Source organism: Dromiciops gliroides, chromosome 2, assembly GCF_019393635.1.
Source record: "Dromiciops gliroides isolate mDroGli1 chromosome 2, mDroGli1.pri, whole genome shotgun sequence".
Taxonomy (NCBI): Eukaryota; Metazoa; Chordata; class Mammalia; order Microbiotheria; family Microbiotheriidae; genus Dromiciops; species Dromiciops gliroides.
The window spans coordinates 56,649,551-56,667,281 of record NC_057862.1 but is presented as its reverse complement, the minus strand read 5'-3'; the positions used below and the strand labels follow the sequence as shown (position 1 = coordinate 56,667,281).

The 17,731-nt window shown below is 39.8% G+C and overlaps 1 protein-coding gene across 1 annotated transcript in view; it reads right to left on the bottom strand.

The window, feature by feature from the left end:
* The window catches only part of LRMDA (leucine rich melanocyte differentiation associated), a 572,901-nt gene that overhangs the window by 240,134 nt on the left and 315,036 nt on the right, over positions 1-17,731 (bottom strand). The gene's annotated exons all lie outside the window — the stretch shown is intronic.

The following is a 17,731-nucleotide window of genomic DNA, read 5'->3' as shown; positions in this document are numbered from 1 at the left end:
AGGCTTGAGGGAAGCTAGGGATTCTAAGAGATGACAACAGTCTAGATATGAGGGTTCTGATTCCTAGCCTTTGCAACTGAGATGAAATGTTGGTATTAGGCAGGTGCTGATAGGTCAATTTGACTAGAATAAAGAGTATATGAAGAAGACCAAAATTAAATAAGAATGGGAAAGGTCAGTGGGGACCCAGATTGCTAAAAACTTTAAATGCCAGGTTGAGGATTTTATATTTTATCCTAAAAGCAATAGGAAATGGTTGATCATTTTTAATCAGAGAAGAGGATATGTAGTCAAATTAGTGTTTTAGGAATTTTAATTTGTCAGTTGTATGGAGTATGGATTAAAGAGTGGGGTCAATCACAAGATCATGGGTGAAAAAATCTCCCTTCAGGAGCATTTATCAAAGATTTGGGGGGGGGGCAGGGCGATGAGGGTTAAGTGACTTACCCAGGGTCACACAGCTAATAAGTATCAAGTGTCTGAGGTCATATTTGAACTCAGGTCCTCCTGAATTCAGGGCCGGTGCCTTATCTGCTGTGCCACCTAGCTGCCCAGGTCATCAGAGATTCTTATGTGATCCTAACACTTGCCTGAAGATGGTTTATATTCTACTGAGTCAAAATACTGTTTGAAAACTCAATAAACAATTAACAAAATAGAATCATATTCACTCAGTGACCTATGTGTTCTAGAGAAAAAGAATCCATGATAGCATCCTTATTCTTTTCTCATATTTTCACCAAGACTAAATGTCCTTATATATACTTACTATGGTCATAAAGATGATGCTAATTGTATCACTTCATGCACTGATTTTTTTTCCCCTGTATTTGTTTTGTCAGGTCCCACCTCTTTTCTCAGCTTCATCTTTTTAAGTCCATTCCTGCTTCCTCATAGAGCAAACATGTTAGGCATAGAGATCTAAAGAGCTCAACTTTGCCTGTGTTTCCACTATCAACAATAATGATAAAAGACAGCTGTAGAAATACTTGCCAAATTGGTTCCATTTTGAAATTGTTTGCTCACCTTCTTCCAGGTCCTTCTAAAAATTTTCATAGTATAATCTGGTTTGGTTGGTCCTCATGTCAACCTTTCTGCAGGCTTGTTTTCCCCTATGTTGGTTTGTGAAGCAATACCGCTCCTATTTCCTCACACCTTTTAGTAATGTTTTACAAAGGGCCTTTACAGGGCAGCTAGGTGGCGCAGTGGATAGAGCAGCAGCCCTGGAGTCAGGAGGACCTGAGTTCAAATCCAGTCTCAGACACTTAACACTTACTAGCTGTGTGACCCTGGGCAAGTCACAATCCCAGTTGCCTCACCAAAACAAACAAACAAAAAACAAAGGGCCTTTACTCTGAAGTGGTGGTATCCTGGGCTGCTGTGTCTATGTCCTTGACAAGGACATGAAACATTTGCTGGCTGACATAGTTTCTGGACTCTCTTGGCCTTCCCTCATGACAACTGTTTTATATCAATTAAACTTATCTAGGAAATAGTGATAATCAGGTCAACGGCTGTACTTTTATTATTTCCCACTTTTCAGCATCAACAGCTTGCTTCAAGGGATGGATTTTGGAATTGCACATGGTGACTCCTCTTCTCTATCCTTTATTCTAATTTGATATTGATTTTCTCCATTGCTCTAGTAAGTCAATGATCAGAATGTGCACAGACAGCTGAGTTTGAAATGACTCCACAAGCAGTTGCTTCCTGTCTGTGAAGCTGTAGTTCAATTTAGTTCTAGCCATGTCTGGGGCTCTCTAGTTCCCTTCTTGTTACATATGCACAAAGTCAAATATTCTATGAGTCGTTGACCACTTTTTTTTTTCTTAATCCCAAGCTACGTTAATTTCCAAAATATTTTGCTGTTCAGTCGTTTCAGTTGTGTCTGACTTTTCATGACCTCATTTGGGGTTTTCTTGGGAAAGACACTGGAGTGGTTTGCCATTTACATCTCCAGCTCATTTTACAGATAAGAAAATTGAGGCAAACAGTGCTAAATGATTTGCCTAGGGCCACATTTTAATTCAATTCTTCCTGACTACAGGCACAGAACTCTAACCACTGTACCCCATAAAATTTCTCCCCTCCTACCCACCCTGACACTATCACTAACATAACAGTCACTAAATATGATCCTACTCTGGGCTGACTTGGTTTTGAAAATCTTGTTAAGTTTGGCATATTTGGCATTTGTTGGCTTCATCCCCTCTAACAGATCATCTTCATGGTAGTCTTCTTGGTTACACTCAACATAAGTACTATGAAGTGAGATGACCAAGGGTAGCATGAATTGTTCTTTCTTGTTCTAGTGTTAGCATGCTATAAACAGCTTTGCCAATTCCTTTAGTAACCTCTCCAAGTAGAACTGGTAAGTCATCTTTCCATTTAGCTTCAGCTTGTTAATGTTTTTTTTTTTATTTCACTCATATTGAGAGCATTGATATGGAGATGATTCAATTCCTCTAGTAATGAATCAACTCACTAGTTGTTAGAGATCTATCATTTAAAGTTTCAGTAGTGAAAATTAATATTAGTAGGTTGCCAATGGTCTCAGGTCTGTGTCATCTTTTGTTCTCTTTACTCTCTTTTTATTATTCTGCCACTAGCACTATAAAAAAACAGAAAAATACCACATAGGAGACCATGGCATTCTCCTACTCAAAGAATTGCAGTGTGTCCCTGTTACCTCCAGTATCTAAAAGAAAGTTTTTTTGGGGGATTTAAGGCTCTTCATAACCTGGTCCCTTTCTACCTTTCCAGTCCCTCTATATGCCCTCTATCCAATGATATCTTTGAATTGGCTTTTCACCATGCTTGGATGGCTTTCTTTTCTCACCTTCTCCTTATGATTTCTTTTACTTCTTCCAAGATTCAGTTCTAGTGTTACCTTCAACAGGACCTTCTAAGCCAGTAGAGCCTTCCTCACTATGGTACAATCCTTCAACTTTATCATTGTCTTACCCATTATCATACAAGGTCCTTGAGGTTTTTGCTTTTCTTTGAAATTTCAGAGATTAGCACATTGTTTGACTCATAGTATGGTTTTAATCAACACTTGTTGACTGATTGATCAATTTATGGTCAAGCCAAACTGATTTCTTACTGTTCATCACACATGATACTATCTCTGAGTCTTTGCACTGACTGTCACCCATGCCTGGAATGCACTCCCTCAATTCTGCTTCTTAGAATTCCTAGTTTCCTTCAAAGTTTAGTTTAGCTCAGTTTTCCTGATTTCCCTCTTCCCTCCACCTCCCCTATCAGCTGCTAGTGCCTTCCTTCCAACATTGCCTAATGTTCATTTTGCCTATACTTATATGTGTACATATTGTTTCTTCCAATAGGATGTAAATTGTTTCAGGACATGGATTTTTTTTTCATTGTTTACTTTGTATTCTGAGTGCCTAGGACAGTATCTGACACATAGGAAGTTTTTGATCAATGTTTGATGGTCAATAGACTAAGGATCATTTTGTGTTTTTATCTGTTTTATGGATAACCATGGTGAAAGAACTATTGACTAGGTGGCCAAATTTCTAGTGAAAAAATTTGTGAAGTTTGCTAGGCTGGTCCTGGGAGAGAAGCTAAAGTCTCCTGGTAGGGTTGTGCTCCAAATCTTTTCAGTTTGATCAATTCTGCCTGTACTACAGCTTAGAGATCCTCAGTTCCCCTCCATACCACTATCAGGCATCTAAGAACCATGTTTGGATGGGGTGAGGTGGCTGGTCCCCTTTCTATCATATGTGACATGAAGTGGTACCAAAATAGGGAATGTCACTCATGTGTCTTAAGTACAGATAGTTTCTGCTTTTCATCAATACATTCCTGGAGATTGAGTCATAAAGCATTCTAAAGAAGACCCACATTTCTCCTGAAGAATAATTGGGGGGCAGCTAGGTGGCGCAGTGGATAAAGCACTGGCCCTGGAGTCAGGAGGACCTGAGTTCAAATCCAGCCTCAGACACTTAACACCTACTAGCTGTGTGTCCCTGGGCAAGACGCTTAACCACAATTGTATATATATATATATATATGTGTGTGTGTGTGTGTATATATATATGTGTGTGTGTGTGTATATATATGTATGTATGTATGTATATATATAATACACACACACACACACATATATATATATACACACACCTATATGTGTATATATATATATATATATATATATATATATATATATATACACACACCTATATGTGTACAAGTTGACTCATTCCTTAGAATATAAGGTCCCTGAGTGCAATGATTGTTTTGTCTTTCTGTCCCCAGCACATAGGAGACACTTAATAAAAGCTTGTGGATTGATTGTCATCCTCTACATAGACTGCATGTATCAGAAAGGAGATTTTGACTGAGCCTAGTGCTTTGATAGGAAAAAAAATTGCTAAAGAAATTGACTATATGTTAAGAAATTCAACCTCTCCCACGAAGTTTCCATGACCACCCAATTGGAGAGTTCGGCTGCTGAACTACAACAATAACCCTGACTCTTAACTTAGCCCTTATTGAGTAATCTCTAAGTTTGTATTGACTCCTTTGTCCAAGCTCCTAGAAGACTGGAATCATGGCCAATGTTCATTTTCACCCTTCCCCTTCCCCTCCCATTTTCTAGCTCTTTACTTTTTACCTAGTAAGTCTTCATTTGGTATTTATTGGTCGACTGATTTTGTTTTGCCAATAACAAAAAAGATCCACAAAGCACATTCCTCACAACTTTATGAGACATTTAGTACAAGCATCGGTATATCCATTTTTAGGCATTATTCTCCATTGAGACTTAGAGAAGTAAGTGACATGGCCATGGGCAGAGAGAATAAAAAACCCAAGTCTGACTCCTAACCCCATTTCTTTTTGTTCACAATACCAAGTTGCTCTCCATCATGATAGAATATTGACCTAAAACAAATAAATTATTACCTTTGTCAATAGAGGTATAAACATGGCCATGATCAATCAATTTGTTCATTGTCTATCTTTGATGTAGATGTAGACTGCGCCACATATTTTCACAAGCCCATACAATTAAATCAGCATTCAATAGAAACAATGCCCTGACACAGAGCAGAAGTTCCCAGTTGTGTTGTACTTCTTCCAATATTTGAAAAGAAATGTAATTTATTATCAAGTAATTTCTAAGAAAATAAGCACACTCATCCATGCATGTGCACATGTGCGCACACACGCACACACACACACAACAGTAGAATATAAGCTCCTTAAGAGCAAGGATTGTTTTATTTTTGTTTTTGCATCCCCAGGGACTAGCACAATACCTTGTATATAGAAACTACTTTTAAAAGACTTACTGAATGGGCAGCTAGGTGGTGCAGTGGATAGAGCACTGGCCCTGGAGTCAGGAGGACCTGAGTTCAAATCTGACCTCAGACATTTGACACTTACTAGCTATGTGACCCTTGGCAAGTCACTTAAACCCAATTGCCTCACAAAAACAACAACAACAAAAGACATACTGAATTGCATTGAAATGATGCTTTATAATACCTATCACAAAAGGCCTCCTTGATGTCACAAGATCATAAATTTAGAGATGGAAATGATCCTTGAGGTTATCTAGCCCAGTGGTATCAAATTCAAATAGAAAAGGGGACTACTTATCCATATGTAAGGATCCCTAAGGGCTGCATATAGACTTCATTTTAAAATGGAATATTATCTGCGTTTTACTGAATGCTTTTCAAGGAAGCTAGATGGTGTAGTGGATAGAGCACTGGGCCTGGAGTCAGGAAGACCTGAGTTCAAATCTGGCCTCAGATACTTACTGTGTGACTCTGGACAAGTCACTTATCCTCTATTTGCCTTAATCCACTGGAGAAGGCAATGGCAAACTATTCCAGTATCTCTGCCAAGAAAACCCCATGGACCATTTATGTGCTGTGGTCCATGGGGTCATGAAGAATCAGCTAGGACTGAACAACAACAATTAGATTTTTATTTCTTTTGTTAACTATTTCAAAATTAACACTTTAATCTGGTTTGGACTTCACTCAGGAGTGACCCAAAAGTCTAGTGTTTAGCACCTCTGAAATAGCTCAACAACTTCATTTTACAGAGGAAGAAACTTAAAACTAGAGAGAGGAAGTAGTATTTCCATGGTGACCCAGGGTGTAAATGATAGCTGGGATTCAGTCCTGGTTCTTCTAACACCAGAGTCAGTTCTCTTTCTACTGCATTATGATGCCTCCCAAATAAAGTTAAAAGGACAAAAAAACTCATTGATTATGGGCCAGTTATACTACGAACTGAGTTAATAAGACAAGAAATATATGAGGGAGGAAAATACATATACAAATATGCATGTATCAAGATTTTCCAATACAAAAAATAAATATCAAGCAAACAACCATTTGGTGGAAGAATTTAGCTGCTTGAGATAACTTTTGTGAAATAGTGCCCACCTCTAGAGCCATAAGATGAGAATAGGGATTGGAGCAATGTTCTTTGGTAGACCTGGAAAGTGATTCAGAGGGCGATCCTGACCCATTGATGAGGAAATATGAGCATGAGAAAAGGCAGCAGGGAATATCAGTCAATGGGAAGGAAAAGGAAGTCCATCAGGGCAGGAAGAAAGGAGTCAGTGGGAAGCAGGCAAAAAGAAAGATTTACAAATGGCACCCTTGAAGTACCTGCAACTAAGACTTAACAGCATGGACAATAAAGACTCATCCATGATTTAGAAAAACCATGGGGGGTGGAGTATATGTCAACTATGGGGCCTGAAGAGTACTGTGGAGGTCTAGTCAAGGGGAAATGATGCTAGATAGTGGGATAATCATGGTAGGATAGCATCGTGAGTCCTGACCACTGATTAGATGCTAGAAACTAGAATGAACACTTGGGTGAGTGAGAGCATAGGAGAGTGTAAATATAAGTGATTCAGAGAATGTGGAAACAAGTCAAATACATATAGCCCCTCCATTAAAGTACCTATAATGTGCTCTTCTCCCTCCTCTCTTTTTGCACAAATCCTATATATACTTCAAGGTCTAACTTACGTCCCATCTCTTCCATGGGTCCTTTCCTAAACACCTCAACTCACAGTGAGCTCTCCTCCTGCCTCTAAATTTCTGTTGAACCTCTAAGGATGGAGTTGTATAGGGGATGCTACACACTTTTTTCTTTTCCCTGAATGTACAGAATCTTGGAGTAGCAAGGGACCTCAGAGGTCATCATGTCTTCAGTATACCTAATCCATAGTCCAATGTACAACATACCCAACAAGTGGGCATCTAGCCTTGGCTTGAAGAATTCCACTGAAAGGGAACTCACTACCACCTGAAACAGCTTTTTCTAATTTTGGAGAGCTCTGGTATTACTAGGAAGTTGTTCCTTATAAGAACATAAATTTGCCTTTCTGGAAACCCATCCATTGCTCCTATTTCTTGGCCCAAACAGAACAATTTTAATCCCTCTCCCACGTGGCAGTGCTTAAAATTCCTGAAGATAACTACCATATATCATCGAAGTCTTCTATTTTCCCGGATAAACACTCCCAACTTTTGGTGAATAACCTTCATGTGATACTCTCTCACCATCTTGACTGGATACTCTTCACTCTTACCAATGTCCTTCCTAAAATATGAGGTCCGAAAGTGAATGTCACATTCCAGATGTGAACAGCACAATTCACCAAGGAATTTTACTTCTTTATTCATGTTCAACATCTCTTTTCCTGCGTACTAAGATGATATTACCATTCATGGCTGCTTCATCACACTGTTGACTCATATTGAGTTTTCAGTCAACTAAAAGGCCTAAATATTTTTTGTTCAGACAAATTGTTGCCTAGCTATGCCTCTCCCACATTGTACTTGGGAAGCTAATTATTTGAATCCAATTGTAAGAATTTTTAAAGGCAATATGGTGAGTTGCATAGAATGATGGACATGGACTTTTTTCAAATATCATCTCTGACTCTTACTGGCTGTGAGACCTTAAGTAAGCCTCCTTAATCAATCAGCAAGCACTTATGAAAATGCTTCCTATGTGTCAGACAGTGTCCTAAAGCTGGGAATACAAAGAAGAAGCAAAAACAGTGCCTGCCTTCAGGGAGCTTACATTCTAATGGGGCAAACAGCATATTTAAATCAGAGTGTACAAGTTCAATAGAGAGTAATGGGAAGGTAACCTCAAAATAGCAGGTACTAGGCAGCTTCTGGGAGCTGGAAAGGTTTCTAGAAGAGGTATACTTTTCGGGGGGGGGGGCCGGCAATGAGAGTTAAGTGACTTGCCCAGGGTCACACAGCTAGTAAGTGTCAAGTGTCTGAGGCCAAATTTGAACTCAGGTCCTCCTGAATCCAGGGTCAGTGCTCTTTCCACTGTACCACCTAGCTGCTCCCAGAAGAGGTAATACTTAATCTGAGTCCTAAGAATAGGAGGTTAACTTGAATGTTCCTGAGGCAATTTCATAGGTGTTCTCTACTAAATCACAAATTAACAGCAATCTGTCTAGTGGAGTGAATTTGTTCTATAAGAATTCCCCTCCTAAGGAAATTATAGCTACTTTGTCTATTTGCAGAAGATGTTATAGTTATCCTTATTTGATTTCCTCTTAAAAGATTCAGCAAGGTGTTATGGCCTGTCAGGGTATTTTGGAAACCTTGCTCTGCCATCCAAAGTGTTAGCTATCCCCTCCCAGATTTATTTCATTTGCAAATTTGATAAATAAGCCCTTCAGGTAACTGATAGTTGTTCAATATAACAGAATACAAATAGGCCAAAGTCCATGTCCCTGGACCATTCCTCTAGGAACTTGACAAAGACCATTAATGGTGATTCACTGATGGACCCATCTGAATCCACCTAACTGTATTATCATTTAGTCATGAGTTGCCATCTTTTTTTTTTTTCACAAGAACAGCTAGAAAGTTATTTTCAAATCTTTTGCCAACATTTCTGTAGCATTCTTCTGATCTACAAGTATAATAATCCTGTCAACAAAGGAGAAGAGGCTAGTCTGGGATAACCTGTTCTTGATGATGTCACAATGGCTCTTTGGGATCACAGAGCCCTTTTCTCGCTGTATTGGGGACAGAGGTTCTTAAGCTTTTTTTGGTGCGTGCCATGGACCCCTCTATCAATCTCTATTCATCTAATAACACAGTGCAGAATTTTGCCAGGAATTGAAGCTAACAAAGTTCATTAGTTCCTTGAGGTCAGGGACTATTCTTCGTCTTTCTTGTTATCCCCAAAACTTATCTACAAAGGATGAGATTTTCATTAAGGCCAATGTACAACTTGTTAGCCATTCTTCTTTAGGTAAGGAGAAAAGTCCAGTACAAATTCATGTCCTACAACACTACTAAACTATGCCTCCATGATGGGCAAATGATCTATTGACCAAATAACTCCTCTGTTTTTGTGTTCTATACAAGAGGTCTGTAGTACATTCTGATAACATTGCTGTTTCATCCTCCTTTGATTGTTGGTCAGTGGTCCCTCCTCTCTGATTTCTGGATTTCCTCAATGACTATTTCATCTTAATATACATAATACACTAAGTGCTACTTAGCTAGCTTCTTTCACCTATGTTGTTCATTAAAAATAACATGCATTTATATTTATCAATAATATTAATAATAGTAATAACAGCTAATGTTTATATAGCACTTTAAGTTTGCAAAGTGCTTTACAAATATTATCCCATTGAATCCTCACAATAACCCTGGGAGGTTCTTGTTCTTTTTCCTTCATTTTCCAATAAGACCATGTAGGTATGAAAAATATCCTAATTTTACCAGTGAGGAAACTGAGGCAAACTGAATTGTGATTTGACTTGGGTCACACAACTAGTAAATGTCTGAGACTAGATTTGAACTCAGGTCTTCCTGACTCCAGGCCCTGGCATTGTATCCACTGAATCATATAAGTCCCTATTTACACAACTGCTTTATATTACCTCTACTAGTATTTCAGGCTCTTACTAAGCCTTTTCATTACTATTCTGTTCATATCAAGTCTCCATTGTTAAACTATAAATTCTTTGACTTCTTTATAAATCTCACAATGCCCAACAGAGTGCTTTGCATGCAACATCTACTCGATGAATATTTGTTCAGTGACCAAATAAAGGAGCCAAAGATGCAAGTTGCTACATTGAACCCATAACAGTACCAGGTGCCACACTGATTGCTCTTCTGAAGTCTAAATAGTGACATTCCCAATCTATTGCTATAGCCTGATCTTAATTACAGATTTGTCTGTACCCTTACCCTAACCCCAACTCTAATCCATGCCATCTTTACTAAGTAGTTTTTTATGTCATATCTTTGCCAGATTTGTGGTTCTGTCCAAAAAAGGAACAGTCCTTACTGCAAGGCAGCCCATTTTATTCAATTCAACAAGTGTTTATTATACATCTGCTAAGTTCAAAGCACTGTGCTGAGTACTAGGAATGAATGAAGTCATCCCTGACATCAAGGAGTTTAATGGAGAAACATCACAAGTACATAAATAAGTAGGGAAAAATGCAATTTGGGTGGGGAGGGAGGATAAAGGAAGGCTTCCTATAGGGGTCAGCATCCAAGCTGAGCTTTGATGGGACCTACAGATGCCAAGAGACAGAGGTAAGAAGGGAATACATTCCAAGCATGGAGAAAAGATGATGCACAGGGAGGAACAAGTCTGCCATTTGGGCTGGAATGGAGAGGCTATGAGAAATTCCTAAGGGAATATTGAGCTAGGCATTCTGGAATAAAAGTAATTTACTTCATTTCTAAGTGTCCAAAAAAAAAAAGATGGAATGGGTTACCTTGGGGAGTAATGATCATAACTGACAATTATGCAGTCATTTAAATTAAGAAACTCTTGATATTCATTATCTCATTTGATCCTTTCAGCAGCCCTGTAGGGTAAATACACTTTCTTCTTTTGGCTCCTATATTTTGAGGGAGGTGTTTTATGAGGTTCCCCCCCCTCCCATTTTGCAGATGAGAAAACTGAGGCTCAAATGTTTTGTGACTTACCCATGGTCACATAGCTACCAAGTGTCACAGGGATGTGTGAAACTAGGTCTTACTTATTCCAAGTTCAGTGTTTTCCCTGCCCCAAAACCAACTGTTATGAGAGATATTTAAGCAAAGACCAAATGACCACTTGTTGGGAATACTGTAGAAAGGATTCCTACTCAGGGTCAAGTTGAACTGGAAGTCTTCCAAGGTCTTGTTTAATTTGGAGATTGTGTGATTCTTTTTTAGGGTCTTTTATTAAAGACTCGGGGGCCGGATGTGACCTTGGGGAATTTTTCTAAAATCAGGTGGAAGTCAGTGTTGTCAGGCCAGACTTGATCTGCTGTCACTGCTAGTCCCCAATACATCAGAGCCACCACTTTAAAAAAAAAGAAAAAACTGATACCCATGCAAGAAATTTATTAGCAGATGACAGCCTGGTTCATAATGGAAATATGGAGAAAACATCATCCTTCAAACCTGACAGTTTATCCATCATGCCTCAGATTCCTGAGATACACACAGACATTGTCACATGTAATATACTGAGGACAAGTCTTCTCCGGTTTCCACATGCCAAGAAATTCTGAAATAATCCAGGAGAAGGGGAGGGAAAGACTTTTGCTGTCTCTTAATGTGTTTAGACATAAATTTTTAGCATTAGCAGAGGAAACATGATCAAATTGATGATCTGATTTCTTATAGGGCCTGAAGAATGGAACAAGTGGCTGGGAGTGTGAGAGCAAACCTTGGAGAGGGCCTCCTTTCCCTTGCTGGATGGTAAATTGGGCAGGGGTCAGCGAAGGTTACAGCCCTTCTGGGAGGGACACCAGTACCCTGCTATGTGTCGGGAGAGCCAACAGGTGGCAGGACAGAACTGTGTTCCATGGCTTTCTAATGCTGTATTCAAAGTGGGCAGGCCAGCCTTCTGCCTAACTTTTAAGGGTCTTTACTTTCCTGGGCTTATTATTTGTATTGTTAACTTGAAACACAAATTAGGGAAGCTATTTTAATTAGGAATAAATACAAGATGTTTACAGTGATCACAAGTGACCAGGCCTCCCTAAGCCTAATGAGGTGGCCTGCTCACCCCAATGTGAAATAACTGAGCATTATGTTAAAATCGGCTTTTGAAAATCTAATCAGGGTGGTAAATGAGAATGAAATGAGCAGGCTATGGGGGAGGGAGGAACATTCACTGCCAATTTTATGGGCCTTAAAATATTTATGTTCTAAACTTGCATTCTTGGGAGATTTTGCTGAGTGTTTCTGGAAGTGGGGAAGTTTTAAAAAATGAGATTCATGCAAATTTTTTTTTAATTTACAGACTTTTTTTTTTAGTAAAAATAGAAAGCCTGTAAATGTAAAATGGAAACCTTAATGAGGCAAGCACTGCCTGAATATTCTTGCATTCTTAAACCACTCTTCATTCCTTTCCACCTAAGAAACTAAAATCTGTAGGAATTTAATTTAAATTTGAGCCTTGACTTTTGATTTTCTGAGGGTGCCAAAGTGATTAAAAAATACACAAAAAGACTGTGTTGGATAACACCAAAAGACAGAGAGAGAGAGAGAGAGAACTGGATGTGTGTATGCATGCATCAAATTATACTTTCTTGAGTTAATTCAGGAAAAAAAAATGCAGAATTCTGATGTCACCAAAGTTTCCTTGGAGCAGAGGACCACAAACTACTTTTTCACGAAGTCTTAATTCAAAGGCATCAGTGTTTAAAGGAAACAAGTTATTCTATTATTTTTAGACAACTGATTCTTACTTTAAATGTTCCCATCTCCTGAAGGAGAGTAAACTTCTGATAGGACTCTCAATCCAGCCAGTCTTCTTGATTCCCAGGTTCAAGAGTGAACCAAAACTCCAAATTAAAAGAAAAAAAAAAGTGGAGGGGGCGGGGGTGGGGGTAGGGGGATCTTTGTATGTTTTTTTCTTTAAAAGATGCATGCTAGCATGACCAAACATTTATCCAGAGTTTATTTCAGTATTAACAGAAAATAAGCCATTTTCCAGGCATTTTTTAGACTAATGAATAGCATCAGTGTCTCCCTTTTAACCAAAACTGTGACCTTAAACTTGATGGATCTTACCAGAAGGCACATTTTCAAGTTATGTTTCTATTGGAGTTTATGAATATAGCATTCCAAATTATTGTGACAGCTTTGGGAAGGAAGGCCCAACGTTGCAGTTATAGCAGCTTAACAACAAACAATCGAGGGGGAAAAAATAACCCTCATACCTAGCAAAATGATGGTTTCATTTGTGAAAGGAAGAAGAAAGAAACTAAAAGAAAGCAAGCAGTATATGGAAAAGCCGACCGGGCTTTGAGCTTCATGCAACAGGAGAAAAGAGTCATGTAAAAGCAGCTGAATTCCCCATAATTTTTGTTACCAGCAGTTTCGTTTCCAAATCATTCTAAATTGGGAAGGTGAAGACTGAGCATTACTGATTCAAAAAAAATGCAAAAGGACATCTGATATTTCTTCCTTATTAAGGCTGATTGAGTGTAATTGATGTGCCTGAGGCCTGGCCAATTCCAACTTTTTCGTGAATATCGCCTAATGCACGGACATTATTTTTGGACTACTGAACGCCTGAAAATAATGAGCTGGCATTCAGCTTTGGTGAACAAGACCCTGAATTTTCATCTAAAAGCAGTTTTGAGTTATTGCTGAAGATAAGGTGTAACTGTGCAAGGGAATTTTATCCATGTTTCTCCCATGAATCATAAATGAGGAAAAAAATTACTGTCTAAATTGCACTTAAAAGGAATAAAGTCTTTTTATGTCATCCATGATTTATCAAAATGATCTCATTTTCAGGGTACCGTGTCGTATCTTGATCAATCACATTAGTAAGGGTGATGAATGGTCTCTTTAATGGTGACGCAGAATTTATTGGCAAAATCCCCACTTGTACCAAAAGGGGGAGAAGGAAAATATATAATGGAAAGTTAATACACAGAGGGCATTAGTAAACTATCTCCTCACAATTAAGAACAAAACCAAACCAAACCACGAGCCTTCCCTCCCTATGGGGGAGAGGGTGGTCAGTGGATGTTTGTGGATGGCAGACCAGTATTCCCACCCCCTATCACCCATGTCCCTCCAACCAACCCAGCCACCTAGTAAGCTACCTGGACCCAAGTATTATAAAAGATCCACAATTCCCCTGCAAGAAGACATGTACACAAGTTCCTCTAAGTGATCTTCTGGAACAGGGGCCTTATTGCTTTTCGAAATCATTGCTCCTTCCCCTTTCGACCTATTCCAATATCCTCTTCGAATTTTCCTTTAATATCCTAAATGCCTTTTTTTCCTCCTAAAGCTTGCTCCAGTCTGCCCTGACTAATTTCCTCCAAGGCTGACAGATCAGAGGCCTTCCACCAACCATTCCTTTTAGACCTGAGGAGCGCTCCTCGTAATCCCGCTGCTTGTCCACAATTAATCTTGCCAGTTGCCACATTATTAACACTACCACCCACAGACAGAGGAAGCCCCGGCCGACCGGACACCGGCTCCCCCAGTGGAGCTTCAAAGGTGCCAATCACACGCTAGTCAGAAAGTGGCCCACTGTCAACATCAGAGGTTTTCATCCTCTCCTACCCGCTGATCAAACATTTTTTCCCCCCTCAGAAGATTAATTCCAAGTCTCCACCCATTTCCTTCCATATCCTCCCCCCTTTTTGGTTTACTCAATGATCCATCTTGCTTGGGGGAAAAAAAAAGGAGCAGAAGCTGAGGAATAATAGAAGCCCTTTGGAAACAAAAGCAGGGTGAAGGCAAATTTAAATCCCAGTTGTTATCAACTTTTTTTAAACCCATTTAAACACCTTAAGGCAGTGAGGATTAAGGCCCAGCCTGAAATGCCTTTCTTTGATCAAAGACCCCAAGATTTTACACAAACATAATCACAAAAGCCACAGCCGCCTCCTGGAAGTCTGGATTGATTTGTTCATCTATAACACCTAGGGAGGGGAAGAAGTGAGGCAGTGGCTTTCCCCCTCTTCCCAAGACCTCGCAAACTTCACCGCCCATAGACCACCGGAGGCCAGATCCGCCACAAATGACATTTAGCCCCCTGCATTGAAATGGAGGAAAGGTTTCCCTGATGAGTTTCTAAAGGAAACAGGCGGAAGAAAGCTGGGGACACAGGAGAAAAGGATGTGTGTGCGTGTGTGTGTGTGTGTGTGTGTGTGTGTGTTGTGTATGTGGTGTGAGAGAGAGAGAGAGAGAGAGGGAAGGAGGGAGGGGGAGGCGGTGTCACACACAAGATGGGTGCTTGGCTCTAAATAAATTCTTTGAAGACTTGGAGCAGGGCGGGGAAAGAAGTGAGAAAGAAGCAACTCCATTATCTGGGAGATCCAGCAAAAGTGACTTCAGAGAGGATGATCTCACTCAGAATTGACATTGGAACTTGGTTGAAGGAGGAGAAGGGGGCAGGTGGAAAACCTACTGCCCCTCCCTGTGCTTAGGAAACAGTAACCAATCAATTCAACAAGTATTTATTATGGGTTTACTGTGTGCCAGCCACCTTGTTAAACTGTTACAAAGAAAGGCAAAAAACACAAAAATAGGCCCCTGTCTTCAGGAGGCTTACATAGTAATGGGGGAGACAACATGTAAATAAACAGGAACCTACCATGCTCCTAGTCCATGGAAGTAGATGACTCATTCTAACCTAAGAAAGTGGGGGTGGGGCTGGGGGAGGGGAGCAGCCAGGCAGAATTTTTACTTCTGAATCAAAGAATCCACTTTCTGGAAAACTCCTCCCCAGGTCAGATTTCATAAGAATATTCTGGAGGCTCTCTAGGACAAAACCTGAACATTCAATCAAAATGAAAGTTCTACAATATCAGCCTCAGATCACTGGGTGACAAATACACACATTTAAATAATGCCCCAATAGGGTAAAACTAGTCTTAGAGACCTTAAATTAATTTTCAACCTAACAAAACACTGGAAAACATTTTTTTTATACCTTCGAAAGGTTGAAAGGTCTCTGAGTACCGGCATTCATGTATATGAAGTTTATGCTGTTTTATACACTGGATGGCGAACAGCTGTTTTCTATCCACACCAAGAATAGAGCAAGAGGAAATGGGTTTACAATTGGATTTAAGTTAGATGTAGGGAAGAACTCTAGACCTGTAGGGATTATTCAGTTCTGGACTATGTTATGAGGGGAGGCTAAGGAATCTCCTTCATTGAGGATCCTTGCCAATAGAAAAGTTCCTTATTTGCTTGTGATGGTTTAGAGGTGGGGGATAGAGGGTGAGAAGGTCAGTGATAGACTGAATCACTTTATTTCAGCCATTGGATTCCAGGGTTCCATTATTATTCACCTCTGTATCCCTCCTGACTCCTTTATCAAGCTCTGTTGCGTCTATTCTTAAACCCTACTCCTAGACCTTATCGCCTAGCCATTCCAAACGATCTCATCCCCTCTGAATCATATGCCTTGTTGCCCTCATTCTGAATCCTGACTTCTTGGTAATGAAACTGAATGGTCAATGGAATCCAACCCTTCATGAATAAGACCAACAGCCTTAAAACTATATAACCTGTTAATTGGTAGCAGGAGCAAGCTGGGATATACTCATATCCCATAGATCCAGACACCTTGGCCACCTCAACTCTTCAGGATATCCCTCATTCTGAAAGATAGCAGAAAAGGCCTTTGAGCCCCTATGAAATCACCCCTCCCCCATACCTGTGACAAAGTCTTTGCTGAAGCCATCTCCACATGTAAGTAATTATAGGACAGTGGAAAGAGCATTGGATTGGAAGTCAAAGGCCAGGATTAGAATACAGGCTCTTTTACTTATGAGCTGTGTATCCTTGGGTCAGCCTCTTCCTGTCTCCAAGCCTCAGTTTCCTTATCTGTAATACTTGGATTTGTTTTTTTTAATATATAAAACTACCTCCCAATGTTGTTCTAAACCATAAATGAGGTCATCTATGGGAAGTATTTTGTGAGCTATAAAACACCATACAAATATCGGCTCTTTTTACTGTTATTATTGTTATTTTACTCCTTAGGCCCTTACTCAAATCCTTGATTCTTGTCTAACATACATTTCTTAAGAAGTTTGGTTATACAGTTTCCCAGTCCTCACATAATAAAACCAACAAACTACAAAAGGCAAGAGGGAAGGGGTTGGGGGGAATATCATAGGTAGGCTTAGTCACAGCAAAAGCGACAGCTGACAGGTTGACATTAAGGGAGGATATAGAAAAACTATATAAAAGAGGGAAAACAGACTCAGGACTGTATTCCTGCACAACACATTAAAAGGGGCTCTTAATGCCAACTGGCCCTGGGCCACTAAGGAAAAGCTGCTAACACAATTTAATTTTTTTTTTTTCTGTAAGGCAGAGAAATGTGTAATTTTTACTACCATAGTCATGCACAATAAACATCGCCCCAGAGAGCACCTCCTCTGGGATTAATACTGGGCTTTTTGCTTTAGGGAATATAAAAGGGCATAAGACATAGGCCCTGCCCTCCAGGGGCTTACATTCTAGATGGAAGAAGAAGGCCCCATGCATGAACAACCAAGGGTGTCCAGCCTCAGAAGCTCTCCACAGACTGGTTTCTACACCTACCTTTCCAGACTTATTTCACTCTTCCCTGTCAAGCACTCTCTGTTCCAGACAAAGTGGCACATTCCCTGCTCATCACATTGTATATCAGGCTTCCTGACACTTGCTCAGGTGGTTACTTCCTCATTCTAGGATATACT